Here is a 19,414-nt window from a genome sequence, read left to right on the forward strand (position 1 = left end):
TTTCCAGGGTAAGCTGGCTTCAGGAACAACTGGATTCATGGCCCAGAACTTGTCACTGAGACTTTGATTTCTTTCATCTCTCTGCTTACCCCTGCTTTTTAATATGTGTTGACCTAATTTTCGGTGTCATTGCACTGCCAAAGTGGCTGCGGTAATTCCCACCTCATATTCTTGAGGTTTGAGTCCAGCTAGGATGAGAGAATATCTCCTCCTAGGCATCTAAGCAGTTCTGATTGACTTAAGTCACATGGCCAGCCCTGACCCAATTGCTGTGCCCAGAGAAACAGAAAGCATTTATTGGCTTAGATCTTGGTTACACGCTATTGGTCACCTATATGCCTATCCCACTGTTCCCCCAGGACACAAGAACCAAGAATGGCAAAGACAGATCCCCTGATGAATACCAGGGACTATTACCCTAAGTAAGGCAATGGCTACTGGATGAATGAAACACATTTATCCACTATATATTTTTTTAAGACTAAGTTTAAGCATCCCCATGAGACTGAGATCTCTGAGGTCAGGGACTATATCTACTTTATTTTTGTACCTTAATGCCTTAAATGTATTGAGCACTCAACAAGCATGTGCTGAATGAAGAATATACCTATAGGAAAACAGTAAAGACAGCAACTAACTCCTAAGGGGAGTTGGGGAAAGTATCCAAGAAGACGTGGCACCTCAGGCAGGTGTGATGATGAATGTGAGTCCACCAGGAGCAGGGTAAATAGCAATAAGGGCATCCAAAAGGAGCAATAGTCTATGAAAACACCTAGACCAGCATGGAACATTCAAGACTAAATCATCTAGATTAGGAGAAGTAGGAGATGGAACAGGACAAGGAGATGCAGGCAGCTTGTTAAAGACAGAAAAAAAAAAGAAAGAAAACCTAAAGATTTGTATTTATCTCTAGGCAGTGGAGAATCCTTGGGCAAACTCCAAGAGATGGTGAGGGACAGAGAGGCCTGGTGTGCTGCAGTCCAGAGGGTCACAAAGAGTTAGACATGACTTGGCAATTGAACAACAACCACAAAAGTGGAGAATCACTGCATGCTTTTGAAAGAGGGATTAATATAATTGAGTATTCTTACTTTAGAAAGACAACATTGATTTCTTTCCTCTCCCAGTCTGTCCTCCCCACTGCTGTGAGAGTCAAGAAACCAATTAGGAGATTGATACCTAATCAGTCCAGGGTTTCCCAGGTGGCTCTGTGATAAAGAATCCACTTGTCAATGCAGGAGACACAGGAGACATGTGTTTGATCCCTGGGTCGGGAAGAACCCTTGGAGGAGGACATAGCAACCTACTCCAATATTGTTGCCTGGGAAATCCCACGGACAGACGAGCCTGGCAGACTACAGCCCATGGGGTTGCAAAGACTTGGAGGACATGACTGAGTGACTGAGACACACATCTAATTAGTCCAGAGAATATAAGGGAAATCAAGAAGTATTTCTAGGAAGTAAAATTAAGAAGTGATAGTGATCACATACGCTTAGAGATGGACACATAAGAGAATGTAGGAGATTTCAGATTGTCTGACAAGGCAGATGGCAATACCAGCAAAAAGGATAAGGAACAGAGAAAAAGGAAGCCATGCTGAAATATGCCTCTTTTTCCTATTTCTTGCTTTGCTGTCTATGCTTTGCTTTTTCAATCCAAGGATACATTTAACCTGTACTATGTGCAACATGTTTGGGATTCCTGGTGGCTCAGATGGTAAAGAAACTTCCTGCAATGTGGGAGACCTGGGTTCAATCCCTGGGTTGGAAAGATCCCCTGGAGAAGGGACTGGCAACCCACTCCAGTATTCTTGCCTGGAAAACCCCATGGACAGAGGAGCCTGGCACGCTACAGTCCCTGGGTTTGTAAAAAGTCAGACAGGACTGAGCAGCTAACACACACACACATGGGCAACAAGGTTATGTAAGATTGTTGACGAAGGGAGTGTGTGGGGTCCAGCTGCTCACCACTCAAAAGCCAGGAAACAGACCAGGTTGGTGGAAAAGAAAGTTTGCTTTATTTCAGATGCTGGCAACCGGGGAGGGAGAGGGTGGTAGACATTGTCCAAAGGCCAACTCTCAACCCTGACAAACAAGGGGTGAGAGTTTTTACAGACAGAGTTGGTGGGGGGCGGGGGTGGCTACACGCAGAAACAACACAGTCACCTCCAACAGTCATCTTCAAATTGGTCATCGGTGGTCTGACCAGCATCATCTTCATTGTTTTAGGTACGGTTAATCTTCAGTTCCAAGGTCATTTGTTCCCATTTCTTTGTGATCAATTTTCGGAATTGTGGCAGCTCATGTCCTGGGTACAGTCTGGTCATCATGTTGTTAACTTCTCCACCTGCTGTTTTGGTATCTATAAGACAACTCACAAGACATGGCTCAGAATACTATCTGTCTTGAGAAAGAACTGCTGCTGCTGCTAAGTTGCTTCAGTCATGTCCGACTCTGTGCGACCCCAGAGACGGCAGCCTACCAGGCTTCTCCATCCATGGGATTTTCCAGGCAAGAGTACTGGAGTGGGATGCCATTGCCTTCTCCATGAGAAAGAAGTAGAGGCCCTTGACTATGCTTAATGACTACATTATTATTATTTAATCTCCTTTGACTGTTCCTTTGTTTCTGTATTTCTCATTTCTATGATTAAATTTATTCTTTGACTAGAGTTTTCGACAGACAATATGCAGGCAGAGGACCTGGTGGGGGAGGCAAGGACCACAGGGTCCTGCTCCATTTCAAGATCTCCTCCAAACTGATAACTCTCTTGCCAAGGCTCCAAGGATAAATATGGGATGAGTTTTCTAGCAGCCTGTAAAGGGTTCTGTTATAAATGCACCAGCATAGAGGTATGATTTTCCCCAGGAGAGCATGATTGGAAATAGGAAGTTTGAGAAACCTAACCATAAGACCAAGTCATTGCAATGGAGGAGGTGAGGGAAGGCAGCCAGGATGGGTTCTAATTCTGCATTAGCTGACAACAACTGCCTTTTGTTAGTGTTTTGTTGCAGGATTCTCATCTGATAGGGAAGCAGGGTGCTCTATTGATGGGAGGGACTTGATTTGATTTTTATTGAGAGATAGTTGATTTACAATTTATTTGTCCCAGATGTACAATGTGGTGAGTCAACATTTTTAGACTATCTTCTATTTAAAATTATTATAAAATATTGACTATATTCCCTGTACAATATATCTTTGTAGCTTATTTTATGCACAGTAGTTTGTACTTAATCCCTTGCTCCTATCCTCCCTTTCCCTCTTCCTCTTCCTACTGGCAGCCACTAGTTTGTTCTCTGGCAACCAATTTTTGAGTCTGTTTCTGCTTTGTTATATTTATTTATTCATTCATTTTATCTTTTAGATTCCACATGTAAGTGATAACATGAAGTACTTGTCTTTCACTGTCTTATTTCCCTAAGCATAACACCCTCTGAGTTCATCCACATTGTTGCAAATGGCAAGGTTTTGTTCTTTTTATTAATGACTGGAAACATGGTGGGCTGCCGTCTATGGGGTCGCACAGAGTCGGACACGACTGAAGCAACTTAGCAGCAGCAGTAGCAGTATTCCATTATGTGTGTATCTGTAGATATCTGTATGTGTTATATACACCACATCTTTCTCCATTTATCTGTTGATGGACGCTTAGGTTGCTTCCATATCTTGGCTATTGTAAATAGTGCTGCTAAGAATGTTGGGGTGCATATATCTTTTCTAATTAGTGTTTTTGTTTTCTTCAAATATATATTCAGAGATGGAATTGCTGGGTCAGATGGTAGTTCTATTTAGTTTTTTGAGGAACCTCTTTACTGTTTTCCACAATGACTACACCAACTAACATCCTCACCAGCAGTGTACAAGGGTTCTCTTTTTTCTACATCCTCACCAACATTCGTCACTTTTTGGTCTTTTTAAGGATAGGTATTCTGACAGATGTGAGGTGATATCTCATTGTGGTTTTGATTTACATTTCTCTGGTTAGTAATATTGAATATCTTTTCAAGTGCCTGATGGCTCTGTATGCCTTCTTTGGAAAAAATGTCTATTCAAGGGTTCTGCCCATTTTTAATTGGGCTGGGCTTTTTTAATATATATATATATATTAAGTTGAGCTGTTTGATATTGTATGAGCTCTTTGATATTGTATGAGCTGTTTATATATTTTGAATATTAACTCTATCAGTTGTTTGCAATTATTTTCTCCCATTCAGTAGGTTCTTCTTGCTTTGTTGACAGATTCCTTTGTGCAAAAGTGTTTAAGTCTAATTAGACCCCATTTGTTTATAAAAGCAAAAACGTTTATTTCCTTTGCCTTAGGAGACGCCCAAAGATATAGCTGGGCTTCCCTGGTGGCTCAGCAATAAAGAATCTGCCTGCCAGTGCAGGAGACGCAGGTTTGATCCCTGGGTCAGGAAGATCCCCTGGAGAAGGAAACGGCAATCCACTCCAGTATTCTTGCCTGGAGAATTCCATGGACAGAGGAGCCTGGCAGGCTACAGTCCATGGTGGTCTTTAGGCATTTTATCACCTTACCTGATGGAGACAGGATCTGGTGAAAGCCACAGAGGCTGGTAGACATTTTGTTAAATGTCTGGAGGTGGAGTTGGTTGCTGTTTTGCTGTGAACGAGGACACTGGTGGTGGCCTGTGTTCTCATGCTCCGGGCCAGAGGCCTGGCCCTGATGGCAGGCCCATAGTGGAGAAGAGCCCGAGCCTTGTCTTCCTTCCCTGCTCCCACCAGCTGCCCTGGGAGAGGCAGAGCTGGGAAGGAGCGCAGACAGGCTTTTCGGGTGCCTGGATGGAGGTCATGGCTCAATGTGGTTCCAGGAAAACAGCCCTTGTCCGTATTGAGGAATAAGGAGACAGAGTAAACCCCACTCGAAGGATGGCACTGCGGCGTGGAAACTGTTCCACTGGTTTCTTCTAGGAGTGTTATGGGTTTTGGTCTTACACTGCCCTTTAATCCATTTTGAGTTTAAACTTGTAAATGGGATGAGAAAATATTCTAGCCTCATTCTTTTACATTTAGATGTTCATGGAAACTTTTGATTAAAGTTGATCATTTTCAAATGTCATTTAAATGCTTTAATGAAATAAATAACATAGGATATTGTCCTCCTCCACAAAGTTTCATTTCAGTTAGATTTTTTTTAGCCCTATACTTTGGAGAACTGATGCAAAGAACTGACTCATTGGAAAAGACCCTGATGCTGGGAAAGATTGAGAACAGGAGGAAAAGGGGACGACAGAGGATGAGATGGTTGGATGGCATCACCAACTCGATGGACATGAGTTTGAGCAAGCTCCAGGAGTTGGTGATGATCAGGGAAGCCTGGGGTGCTGCAGTCCATGGGGTTGCAAAGAGTTGGACATGACTGAGTGATTGCACTAATTTTGTGGAATTGTGGAATTTTAACTAGAAGCAACGTTGTGACTCATTTTTTTTCTTATAAGTCATTTCTTTATAGCATAGTATCATTTGCCTGGAAAATTCCAAGGGCTACAATCCATAGGGTTGCAAAGAGTCGACACGACTGAGCAACTTCACTTTCACTTTTCACTTTAGTATCATTTCCTTAAAGGAAAAATTAACCTCAGTAAATCACAAACTGTATAGAGATCTATAAAAGAATTTTAAGAAGTCTACAAGCATTCTGAAACAGCCTTAAGATTCTTTAGATTTTGAAACATTATACCGATATCAGAGGACTATTATGTTCTAGAATTCCTTTATGTAGAAAATAATTCATTTAACTTTTAAATATCACATATTAAATAATGTTCTTTCTCCATTTTCATTACTATGTTAAACATACTAATTCCAAGCGTTAATATCACATTGAGTGACATAAACTATTTCCAATGTTTACTTCTAGAGAAAACTCCTTTCTATCCCCATTAATTATATAATTTCCTTCATAATTAGAATTGTTTATTATTCTCATATTCCTATACCTAAAGCTATTATTGCAGTCATGAAAAGAAAATGCTGACACACCTGGCAGTTTTGCCACACCTAAATCAAAGTAGTCCATCAAAAACAAATTTGAGTCTTCAAAAATAATAATAGGCAACACAGGCATAGCTGACTTTTTACTGCATCCATTTACCCAATTCTGACTACAGGAGACTTTTATTTTTCTTAAGTTTCTGTAGTTTGGATTTTTTTTTTTTTTGCAATATGTGTCATTACCATTGTAAAGTATATTTTAAGTCTGTTAAAACTAGAAGTCTGTTAAAACTGAGTTAACTGCCAAGGATGTCACAATTCTTTCCCAAAACCCAATTTTAATGGCGTTTTCAAATCTTAACTATTAAGCAGGTTTATAGCTTAGAGAAACAAGGTATCTGTTAGAAATCTGAGGATTGCCTGTGCCATCCAGACTTGAGAATAACGGAGAATAATGTGCTTGAGAATATTATGCTCCAGAGATTCAGTTCCTAACTTCTCACCCTCAGGGTGTAGGAGGGTCAGCAATAGTATAATCATGTCTACTAGGACCTAGAGTCCATCATCATTATTTTCAGATTAAAAACAGAATGTTTCATTAAGCAGTGACTCATTAGTAAAAATGCATATTAATAAGTTTAAAAGATAAGGTAATTTGCAAAAGAAATAAAGTTCAGGATAAAGAATGGGTACATAATTTTCTTAGAATGATGGATAACAGTGCAATAACCACCAGGTTACATAGCTTGCCTGAAGTATGGCTCTCTGGTGAGGCACAGCAGACTGTTTAAGTGCTGACAGGAAGATGGAGCATAGGAAGGAAGGAGTTCAAAAAATAACAGGGAAACTTCAGAGACCATCTGACCCATACTGATCGTGATTCAAATCCTAGAGATGGTCACTGATGAGGAGTTAAGGCTGAGTATCTTATACTTATCAGGGGTACATTTTAAAGTAGTCAAAACAAACCAAAAAGGAAAGAAAAGAACATCTCGTTTAGAAGTAACTAAACAAACCACAGTTAACCCATCTCTCCCACTCCTCAACCTCTGGCAACCATGAATCTGTTTTCTGTATCTATGTGCCTGGTTTATGTAACTTTAGATTTCACATATGAGACTGTATACAGAATTTGTTTTTCTCAGTCTGACTGTTGCAGTTCTCATAATGCCCTTGAGGTCTGTCCATGTTGCAAATGGCAAGATTTTATTCTTTTAATGGCTGAATAATATTTCTATGTGTGTATTTCAAAATTTCTTTTAAATTCTTCATCAATGGTCACTTAAATTGTTTCCATATCTTGCCTGTTGTAAGTAATGCTGCATTCAACATGGAATTCAATATATTTTGCTTAGCGTTTTCATTTTCTTCTGATAAATACCCAGAAATAGTATTGCTGGATCATACGGTAGTTCAATTTTTAATTTTTTGAGAAAATTCCATACGGCTTTCCATAGTGGCTCTAACAATCTACATTCCTACCAACAGTGCACAGGGATTCCCTTTTCTCTATATCCTTATCAATACTTGTTATTTCTTTTTGATAATAGCCATTCTAACAGGTGTGAGGTGATATCTCATTGTAGTTTTGATTTGCATTTCCCTGATGATTAGTGATGCTGAACATCTTTCATTGCCTATAGTCCATCTGTATGGCTTCTATGAAGAAAATGTCTATTCACATCTTCTGCCTATTTTTTAATCTGATTGTTTGGCATGTTTATTTTTTTACTATTGATTTATGAATTCTTTACACATTTTGGATATTAACCCCTTGTCAGAAATAGGATTTACAAATATTTTCTCCCATTCTATTGGTTATCTTCTAATTTTGTTGATGGATTCTTGGCTGTGAAGCTTTTTCATTTGATGTGGTGCCACTTGTTCAAATTTGTTTTTTTGTTGTTGTTGTTGCCTTTCCTTTGCATGTTTTAGGCTCAAAAAATCATCATGAAGACCTATATCGAAGAGCTTGTTGCCAATGGTTTGTTTTAGAAGTGTTATAATTTCAGGTCTTAAAATTAAGACTTTAATCCAGTTTGAGTTAGTTTTGTGTACAGAATAAAGTAGTGGTCCAGTTTCATTCTTTTGCATGTGGCTGTCTAATTTTCCCAACATCTTTTATTGAAGAGACTGTCCTGTCTCCATTATATATTCTTGGCTACTTTGTCATAAATTATTTGACATATATGTTGGGGTTTATATCTGGGTTCTCTCTTCTGTTCCAAGATCTATGTGTCTGCTTTTATATCAATACCTTACAGTTTTAAATATTATGCTGTTGTTCAGTCACTCAGATGTGTCCCACTCTTTGCAATCCCCATGGACTGCAGCACACTAGGCTTTCCTGTCCTTCACCATCTCCTGGAGCTTGCTGAAACTCATGTCCATTGAGACAGTGATGCTATCCAACTATCTTGCCATCTGTCATCCCCTTTTCCTCCTGTCTTCATTCTTTCCCAGCATCAGGGTCTTTTCCAATGAGTCAGTTCTTCTCATCAGGTGGCCAAAGTATTGGAGCGTTAGCTTCAGCATCAGTCCATCCAGTGAATATTCAGGATTGATTTCCTTTCAGATTGACTGGTTTGATCTCCTTGCAGTCCAAGAGACTCTCAAGAGTCTCCTCCAACACCATAGTTCAAAAGCATCAATTCTTCAGCTCTCAGCCTTCTTTATGGTCCAATTCACATCCCTACATGACTACTGGAAAAACCATAGTTTTGACTATATGGACCTCTGTCAGCAAAGTAATATCTCTGCTTTTAAATACGCTGTCTAGGTTTGTCATAGCCTTTCTTCCAAGGAGCAAGCGTCTTTTAATTTCACACCTGCAATCACCATCTGCAGTGATTTTGGAGCCCAAGAAAATAAAGTCTGTCACTATTTCCATTATTTGCCCATCTACTTGATGAAGTGATGGGATTGGATGCCATTATCTTAGTTTTTTTAATGTTAAGTTTTATTTAACCCAGCTCTTTCACTCTCCTCTTTCACCTTCATCAAGAGGCTCTTTAGTTCCTCTTCACTTTCTGCCATAAGTGTTGTGTCATCTGCATATCTGAGGTTATTGATATTTCTCCCAGCAATCTTGCTTCCAGCTTGTGCTTCATCCAGCCAAGCATTTTGCATGATGTACTCTCCATATAGGGCTTCCCTTGTGGCTCAGCTGGTGAAGAATCCACCTGCAATGCAGGAGACCTGGGTTTGATCCCTGGGTTGGGAAGATCCCCTGGAGAAGGGAAAGGCTACCTACTCCAGTATTCTGGCCTAGAGAATTCCATGGACTGTATTGTCCATGGGGTCGCAAAGAGTCGGACATGACTGAGCGACTTTCACTTTCACTTTCATTCTCCATATAAGTTAAATAAGCAGGATGACAATATACAGCCTTGATGTACTCCTTTCCTTGACATACTCCTTTAAACATCACAGGTTTGTAATACAGTTTGAAATCAGGGAGCATGAGGCCTCCAGTTTTATTCTTCTTTCTGAAGATTACTTTGGCTCTTCAGAGTTTTCTATGATTCCAGACAAATTTTAGGATTATTTGTTCTATTTTTGTAAAAAATACCATTAGAATTAAATCTATAGTTTGGGTAGTACGGACATTTTAACAATATTCTTCCAATCCATGAGCATAGAATATCTTTGCATTTATTTGTGTCTTCCTCAATTTCTTTCATTAATGCCTTGTATTTTTCAATATAAAGGTCTTGCCCCTCCTTAATTTCATATGTTCTTAGGTATTTTGTTGTTCTGATGCAACTGTAAATGATATTTTCTTAATTTCATCTCCTAATAGTTTATTATTAGCATATAGAAATATAACAAGTGTTGGATTTTATATTCTGCAACTTTACTGAATTCTAACAGTTTTTTGGCGGAGTTTTTAGGGTAGCTATATACAATATCATGTCATCCGCTTATGCTGCGGTGCTGTGCTTAGTCATTTAGTCACGTCCAATTCTTTGCAACCCCATGGACTATAGCCCGCCAGGCTCCTCTGTCCATGGGGATTCTCCAGAGCAGAATACTGGAGTGGGTAGCCTTTCCCTTCTCCAGGGTATTTTCCCAACCCAGGTATTGAACCCAGGTCTCCCCTGCATTTCAGGTAGATTTTATATCATCTGAGCCACCAGGGAAGCCCAAGAATACTGGAGTGGGTAGCCTATCCCTTCTCCAGGGGATCTTCCCAACCCAGGAATCAAACTGGGATCTTCTGCATTGCAGGTGGATTCTTTACCAGCTGAGCTACCAAGGAAGCCCATCATCTGCATATAGGGTTGTTTTACTTTTTCCTTTCTAGGTTGGATGCCTTTCATGTTTTGTGCCTAATTGTTCTGGCTAGAAATTCCAATTTTACGTTGAGTAAAAGTAGTGATTGTCTTGGTCCTGACCCTTGTCTTGGTCCTGATCTTGGAGATTTCAGCTTTTCACTGTTGAATATGATGGTAACTATGGGCTTGTCATATATGGCCTTTATTATGTTGAGGTACATTCCCTCTGTACTTGCTTTGTTGAGATTTTTTCTTAATCATAAATGGATGTGAAACTTTTAAAAATATTTTTTCTGCATCTATTGAGATGATCATGTGATTTTTTTCTTTCAATTTGTTAATGTGCATATCACATTTACTTATTTGCTGATGTAGAACTATCCTTGTATTCCTCAGATAAACCCCAAGTGACCATTGTGTACGATTCTTTGAATATACTGTTGATTTGCTTTGCCAATTTTTTTGCTGAAAGTTTTACAATCTATGTTCATCAGGGATATTGGCCTATAATTTTCTTGAGGTGTCCTTGTCTGGTTCTAAATTCAGGGTATTGCTGGCCTTGTAACATAAGTTTAGAAGAGTTCTTTTTTTTTTTTTTTTTGGAACGGTCTGAGAAGAATTTGTTAATTCTTTCAATGTTTGCTAGAATTTCTAGAATTTACCAGGGAAGCTATCTGGTCCTGGACTTGTGTGTGTTGGTAGGCTTTTGATTACTGATTCAATCTCCTTACTCTCAGTGGGTTCACATTTCTTATTTCATTATAATTCAGTCATTAGACATTGTATGTTTCTAGGAATTTATCTGTCTCTCCTCAGTTGTCCAATTTATCGGCATGGAATTGTTTGGTCTCCTATGATCCTTTGTATTTCTGTCTTATCCATTATAAAATCTCTTTCCATTCTGATTTTGAGTTCTTTTTTTCTTGGCTCAGTTCAGTTCAGTTCAGTCGTTCAGTCGCTCAGTCGTGTCCGACTCTTTGTGACCCCATGAATCGCAGCACGCCAGGCCTCCCTGTCCATCATCAACTCCCGGAGTTTACCCAAACTCATGTCCAGCAAGTCAGTGATGCCATCCAGCCATCTTATCCTCTGTCGTCCCCTCTTCTCCTGCCCTCAATTCTTCCCAGCATCAGGGTCTTTTCCAATGAGTCAACTCTTCACATGAGGTGGCCAAAGTATTGGAGTTTCAGCTTCAACATCAGTCCTTCCAATGAACACCCAGGACTGGTCTCCTTTCGGATGGACTGGTTGGATCTCCTTGCAGTCCAAGGGACTCTCAAGAGTCTTCTCCAACACCACAGTTCAAAAGCATCAATTCTTCAGCACACAGCTTTCTTCATAGTCCAACTCTCACATCCATACGTGACTACTGGAAAAACCATAGCCTTGACTAGACGGACTTTTGTTGGCAAAGTAACGTCTCTGCTTTTTAATATGCTATCTAGGCTGGTCATAACTTTCCTTCCAAGGAGTAAGCGTCTTTTAATTTCACACCTGCAATCACCATCTGCAGTGATTTTGGAGCCCAAAAAAATAAAGTCTGACACGGTTTCCACTGTTTCCCCATCTATTTCCCATGAAGTGATGGGACCAGATGCCATGATCTTAGCTTTCTGAATGGTGAGCTTTAAGCAAACTTTTTAACTCTCCTCTTTCACTTTCATCGAGAGGCTTTTTAGTGCTTCTTCACTTTCTGCCATAAGGGTGGTGTCATCTGCATATCTGAGGTTATGGATATTTCTCCCAGCAATCTTGATTCCAGCTTGTGCTTCCTCCAGCCCAGTGTTTCTCATGATGTACTCTGCATATAAGTTAAATAAGCAGGGTGAAAATATACAGCCTTGATGTACTCCTTTTCCTATTTGGAACCAGTCTGTTGTTCCATGTCCAGTTCTAACTGTTGCTTCCTGACCTGCATACAGGTTTCTCAAGAGGCAGGTCAGGTGGTCTGGTATTCCCATCTCATCCAGAATTTTCCACAGTTTATTGTGATCCACACAGTCCAAGGCTTTGGCATAGTCAATAAAGCAGAAATAGATGTTTTTCTGGAACTCTCTTGCTTTTTCGATGATCCAGTGAATGTTGGCAATTTGGTCTCTGGTTCCTCTGCCTTTTCTAAAACCAGCTTGAACATCTGGAAATTCACGGTTCACGTATTACTGAAGCCTGGCTTGGAGAATTTTGAGCATTACTTTACTAGCATGTGAGATGAGTGCAATTGTGCAGTAGTTTGAGCATTCTTTGGCATTACCTTTCTTTGGGATTGGAATGAAAACTGACCTTTTCCAGTCCTGTGGCCACTGCTGAGTTTTCCAAATTTGCTGGCATATCGAGTGCAGCACTTTCACAGCATCATCTTTCAGGATTTGGAATAGCTCAACTGGAATTCCATCACCTCCACTAGCTTTGTTAGTAGTGATGCTTTCTAAGGCCCACTTGACTTCCCATTCCAGGATGTCTGGCTCTAGGTGAGTGATCACACCATCGTGATTATCTGGGTTGTGAAGATCTTTTTTGTACAGTTCTTTTGTGTATTCTTGCTACCCCTTCTTAATATCTTCTGCTTCTGTTAGGGCCATACCATTTCTGTCCTTTATCGAGCCTATCTTTGCATGAAATGTTCCCTTGGTATGTCTAATTTTCTTGAAGAGATCTCTAGTCTTTCCCATTCTATTGTTTTCCTCTATTTCTTTGCATTGATCGCTGAGGAAGGCTTTCTTCTCTCTCCTTGCTATTCTTTGGAACTCTGCATTCAAATGGGAATATCTTTCCTTTTTTTGGCTAATCTTAGCTAAAAGTTTGTCAATTAATTTTTCTATTTTAAAGAAACAGCTCTTGGTTTCTTTGATCCTTTCTATTGTCCTTTTAGTCTCTATTTCATTTATTTCTGCTGTAATCTTTATTTCCTTCCTTCTAACTTTGGGCTTCATTTATTCTTTTTCTAGTTTTTTGAGGTGTTAAGCTAGGTTGTTTGAGACTTGTTTCTTGAGGTAGATATTTATTGATACGAACTTCCTTCTTACAACTGCTTTTGGTGTATCCCATAAGTTTTGATATGTTTTAGTTCCATTTTCATTTGCCTTAAGATATTTTTTAAGAATTTCTTATTTCTTCTTTGACCCATTGGTTATTCAGGAGTGTACAGTTTAATCCCTATTTGTTAATTTTCTTGTTTTCTTTATATAATTTTTAGTTTAATACTATTGTGGTTGAAAAAGATGTCTGATATTATTTCAATCTTCTTAAATTTATTTAGATTTTTTTTGTGGCCTAAAGTGAAAGTTAAGTCACTCAGTCATGTCCAACACTTTGCAACCCCATGGACTGTAGCCTACTAGGCTCCTCTGTCCATGAGACTTTACTGGAGTGGGTTGCCATTTCCTTCTCCCTCAGATCTTCCCAACCTAGGGATTGAACCCGGGTCTCCCACATTGTAGGCAGACACTTTATAAAGTCTGAGCCTCCAGGGACCTAACGTGCTCTATCTCGGAAAATGTTCCACGTGCACTTGAGAAAAATGTCTATTGTGCTGCTTTGGGATAGGATGTTTTATGTATGTCAAGTTCATCTGGTCTAACATGTAATTTCAGGTTGATGTTTCTTTTGAAACATCTTTTGATATATCTCGATGATATATCCATTGATATAAATGGGATATTAATGTCCCCTACTATTACTGTATTGTCTTTTTATCTCTATAGGCCTGTTAATATTTACTTCATATATTTAGGTGCTCCTAGGTTGGGCACATAAATATTCCAAGTTTATATCCTCTTGTTGAATTGATGCTTTATCATTATGTCATGCCCTTCTTTGTCTCTTATTAGAGTCTCTGTTTTAAAGTCTATTTTGTCTGGTATAAGCAACCCTAACCTCAGCTTTCTTTCACTTTTCATTGGCATTGAACACCTTTTCCAACCCTTTGCTTTCAGTCTGTGTATGTCCTTCTATCTGAAGTGAGTCTATTGGCAGCATGTAGACAGGTTTTCCCACTCCAGTATTCTTGCCTGGAGAATCCCAGGGACAGAGGAGCCTGGTGGGCTGCCGTTTATGGGGTCTCACAGAGTCAGACATGACTAAAACGACTTAGCAGCAGCAGACAGGTTTTAAAAAATTCATTCAACTGCTTTATCTTTTTAATATTTTTATTTGCCTGCACTGAGTTTTAGTTGCAGCATGTGGGATCTAGTTCCCTGACCAGGGATCAAACCTAGGCTCCTTACATTGAGAGTGTGGAGTCTCAGTCACTGAACCACCTGGAAAGTTCCTGCTTTATCTTTTGATGGAAGAATTTAGTTCATTTATATTTAATTATTGATGGCATGTGCTTATTCCCATTTTGTTAACTGTTTTCTCGGTGTTTTGTCGTTTCTCTATGTTCCTTTGTTCTTCCTCTCTATTTCTTTGTATAATAGTTTGGTGAGTTTCTTTAGTAGTAAACTTAGATTCCTTTCTTTCTCTTTTGTGTATCTGCCATAGGTTTTCACTTTGTGATTACCATCAAGCTTACATATAACCTGTATTTTAAAGTCTTTGTCTTTTCTTTCTTAGATAAGAAAAAGTCTTATTTAAGTTGCTAAGTTTGAATGCATTCTAAAGCTCAAAATTTTTGCTCCCCCTCCACATTTTGTTTTCAGTGTTATACTTTCCATCTTTTTATCTTGTGTATTCCCTGATTTTGTAATCAGTTATTTTACTACTTTTGTCTGTCAAACTTCATACTAGCTTTATAAGTGATTCATCCACTAACTTTATTATATATTTACTTTTATCAGTGAAATTTATACTCTCATGTATTTTCCTGTCAATAATTAATGCCCTCCTTTTCAGCCTAAAGTCCCTATTAACATTTATGATAATGTTGGTTTAGTGGTGAATTCCTTTGCTTTTGTCTGAAAAACGCTCTCCTCTTCTGAATTATAGCTTTGCGGGGTTGCCTATAAGGTTGTCTTTAAGCATTTTGAATATATCATGTCAATCCCTTCTGGCCTGCAAATTTTCTGGTGAAAAATCTGCTGATTGTTGTGAAGGGTTCCTTGCATGTAACAAATTGTTTTTCCTTTTAAGTTTAATATATTCTCCTTGTCTTAAACTTTTGACATTTTAATTATAATGTGTCTTGATGTGGGTTTCTTTGGATTCTTATTTGGGACTTTCTGGGCTCTTTGGACCTAGATGTCTGTATCCTTCTCCAAGTCTGGGAAGCTTTCAGTCATTATTTTTTCAAATAAGTCATCTGTCCTTTTCTCTCTTCTCATTTTGGGTCCCTGTATAATACATTCGTCTACTTGATGTTGTCCCATAACTTCCTTAAGCTATCTTCACCTTCTTTTTTTTCCTTTTGCTGCCCTGATTAGGTGAGCTCCATGCTGTGTTTTCAAGTTGATTAATCCCTTCTTCTGCTTCAGCTAGTCTGTATTGAATCCCTCTTGAATCCCTCTAACATATTTTTCAGTAGTTATTGTATTCTTCAGCTCTGTGACTGCTTTGATACTTTTCTTTTGTTGAATTTCTTACTGTGTTCATCCATTTTTCTCTCAAGTTCAGTGAGCATTCTCTTGACTATTTCTTTGAACTGTTCATCACGTAGATTACTTATCTGTTTCATAAAGCTTTTTTCCCAATGTTGTTGTTATTCAGAACATATTCTTTTATGTCTTCATTTTTCTTGAGTCTCTGTGTTGGTTTCTATGTATTAGATGAAGCAGTCATCTCAGTCCTGAAAGAGTGGTCAAGTGTATTAGATGAACTTATCATGCAATCATGCCTTAGCTCTTGGTTGTCTCTAGAATGTTTGTGAGTGTCCAAACAGTCTATTTTATTTTTAATCACTCCACTTACTGTTGATAGGCTAAAAGGGTGCAGTTCTAGCTCAGCACCTAGATGTACGCTAATTGGAGGCCAGACACTCGGGCTGCAGCTTTAAAGCATGCAAATAAATACAATCTTGTGGAACCATAAATGTAGCCCTCCTGGCCACAAGGCCAGGTGATTCAGAGGTATACCCTGGGCAGTCTGCCATCCGTGCAATGCTCTGCTGAGCACTCTCTCTGATTGAACAGTCCCAGGAGACCCAGGAATATAAGCCCCCTTGTCCACCAGATCCAGGTGTTCAAAGTCTGGCTCCTGGGCATACAAACCAGGCACACCTGCCATAAAATCCAGGATAGACATGTGTAAGAGCTCCCTTCCAGGAGGTACTTCTGCTCTGGAGCTGGGCAGAGGGAGAATACAAAGATAGTGCTCACCTTCCCAGGTCTCTGCAAAGGTTTTCTTTCAGCCCTTTGATGTGCATGCGTCTAACTAGAAGCCTGCCCCTAAATCTGCAATCATGATGGGCCTCCTGCACAGAAAGACTGAGCTCCTGGAGTCTTGGCCTGTTGGTAGCTTTTACAGAACTCTGTGTTACACTCCTGTAGGACCTATGAGCATAAGCCCTGATGACCACCAGAGACAGGCCACACAGAAATGTCCCCTGGCAGCAGCTGCACAAAGGAGGGCACCAAATAGGGGCCTAAGGTGCTCTCTGGGAGCTGAAGCAAGGCCAAGAGCACAAAGATTGGGTCTACCAGCCTCTGTTTCCCAAGAGCACCTCCATGGCCTCTAAGAGTGTTAGCCTAGAAGCCTGCTCCTTTGGCCTCTTTCTCAGAAAGACAGGTGTTCTTCAGTCTGAATGTCCTGGGGATGGTAGTCTGCCAAGAACTGTCTCTGACTGTCACAGTCCCATGGGAATCAGGAATGCAAGCCCCACCCTGGCCTCTATAGTCAGGTGATCAGTGTCCTTTTAGTTCCAGCCACAGAAAACTGGGGCATCAGATTTGTGTAAAGGCTCCCTTCTGGGAGATATTGGTGCCACGGAGTGGGCCAGAGGAGTTGAGGACGGCACCGAGGAAAAAGAAAAGAATTGGCACCTGCCAGGGCCTTTGTCCCTGTAAAGTGTCCCTGTAGGTCCCTGCCTCTCTGATGGTTGCTGCAAGATTGGCTGGCAATTCTCTGTCACGTAAAGTCTGGGCACTCTCAAACAACTGCTTTTTCGCTGGGCTCTGGGGTGAGTGATTCTGTGCACAACAACCCTTTGTGTCTCGTGCAGTCTCACTGATTTTCAAAACCAGGTATTTGGGAGGCTTGTAACAGGTGGCCTCCAAAGTTGGGGTGCCTGATGTGGAATGCCTCAGGGAGGGGCTCCAGGTTTGAGTTTCCTCCAAGGATGGATTGATGGTGAAACCATGAGTCAGCCTCTCCTACCTACCTTAGTGTGGCCCTTTTCTCATTTGCCACGTGAAGGAGCTGTTCCACTAGTTTTCAGGTCTCTTTCAGAGGAAATGGTTCCATATGTAGCTGCAGACTTCACGGGTCAGTGGGAAGAGCTGAGTCCAGGATCTTCCTGTGTTGGCATCTTGGACTGTCCTCCTGTATCTAATTCATATCCTTTTTTTTTTTTAAATCTCCAAATATATAATAATGTTGGCAATCCAGCACTGACTTTAAATCAAATTAATGTTTCACCATTTAGGATACAATTTATTGGTTTTTGCTAACCAGACTTCAGTTGAAGTTTAGGAAGCCCAGGTGGCACAGTGGTAAAGAATCTGCTGACAATGCAGGAGACATGGGTTCAATCCCTCAGTCGGGAAGATCCCCTGAAGTAGGAAATGGTAGCCCACTCCAGTATTCTTGCCTGGGAAATCCCATGGACAGAAGGGCCTGGTGGGCTACAGTCCTTGGGGTCGCAAAGAACCAGACACAACTGAGCACACACAACAACAATATAATAGTTTAGGGACCTCCCTGGTGGTTCGGTGGTTAAGAATCTGCCTTCCAATACAGGAGTTCAGTTCAGTTCAGTTGTGTCTGACTCTTTGCAACCCCATGGACTGCAGCACGCCAAGTCTCCCTGTCCATCACCAACTCCTGGAGCTTACTCAAACTCATGTCCATTTAGTCGGTGATGCCATCCAACCATCTCATCCTCTGTCATCCCCTTCTCTTCCTGCCTTCAATCTTTCCCAGCATCAGGGTCTTTTAAAATGAGGCAGTTCTTCACATCAGGTGGCCAAAGTGCAGGAGACGTGAGTATAATCCCTGGTTGCGAAACTGAGATTCCACATGCCACAGGGCAACTGAGCCCATGTGCTCTAGAGCTCACGCTCGGCACACTGCAACTAAAGAAGCCTGCCATGAGAAGCTCATGCACCACAACTAGAGAGAGACCCAGTGCAGCCAAAAAATAAAATTAGTTTATGCTGATAATTTCTAATACTGAGGCATCCTAATATTTTCATAAGTGACTAAAAAGTTTCTCTCAACGTACGTTTTATAACATCCCTCTCCCTCTTTAGAAAAAGCCCAATTAATCATCAAAAATAGCATAAGAAAAATCAGAGTGGACTATTAAGCTCCTATAGTCATTCATGATTTAACATATTTTTCCATATACATTTGAGTGCTTATTGTGTTTCATCCTCCTTACGTATGTTAACCTTCTTAACAATTCTTTGAGGCTGGTACATATCCATTTTACAGATGAGAGAACAAAGATATTAACAAGTTGCCCAAAGTCCCACAACTAAAGGATGGTATGGTCAGATGTGAACCCAAGTTTAGAGCCTAAACTCTTGAACATCTATTTTATGTTTCTCATTAAAATGTTAGAGAAGATAAAAAAATAACAGAAGCTCCAAGATGGCAGACCAACTTAATGTGCTATTTATTGTCTCCAAATTCTACTGAAATGACAGTAAACATCTGTGAATGGAAATAAATCCAAAATAATATATAGAGCAGAAGGGAAGGCCCACGTAGCTCAAAAATTCTGACAAATTCCTAGAAGACAAGAAGCAAGGAGGCATTAGAGAAGTTACAAACCAGAAAAGCAGGGATCCTTTCCGTCCAGTCAAGCTCCAAAAAGGACTCGAACCTGTGAGACATTAGGTACAGAGAGGGACAAGGTTGTTGGCAGTACTGTTTTACATAAAGGGCTGTGAACAATTAGCCCACTCAGCTCTTCCCACCCATCCTCCCCCACTCAGCAATGCTTGCACAATGTTAAAAGAGAGGTGCTTTCTAAAGAAATCGGACTATATTACATGAACAAAAGGGGGAACAGGCTCTAAAGTTGGGAGTTGGCCCCTTGATTATGTCCTTGTCAACTGGCATCATGGGAGGCTTCTGGAGTCCTTG

The sequence above is a fragment of the Giraffa tippelskirchi genome, chromosome 4, assembly GCF_054371585.1.
Source record: "Giraffa tippelskirchi isolate mGirTip1 chromosome 4, T2T-mGirTip1v1.2.pri, whole genome shotgun sequence".
NCBI classification, from domain to species: domain Eukaryota; kingdom Metazoa; phylum Chordata; class Mammalia; order Artiodactyla; family Giraffidae; genus Giraffa; species Giraffa tippelskirchi.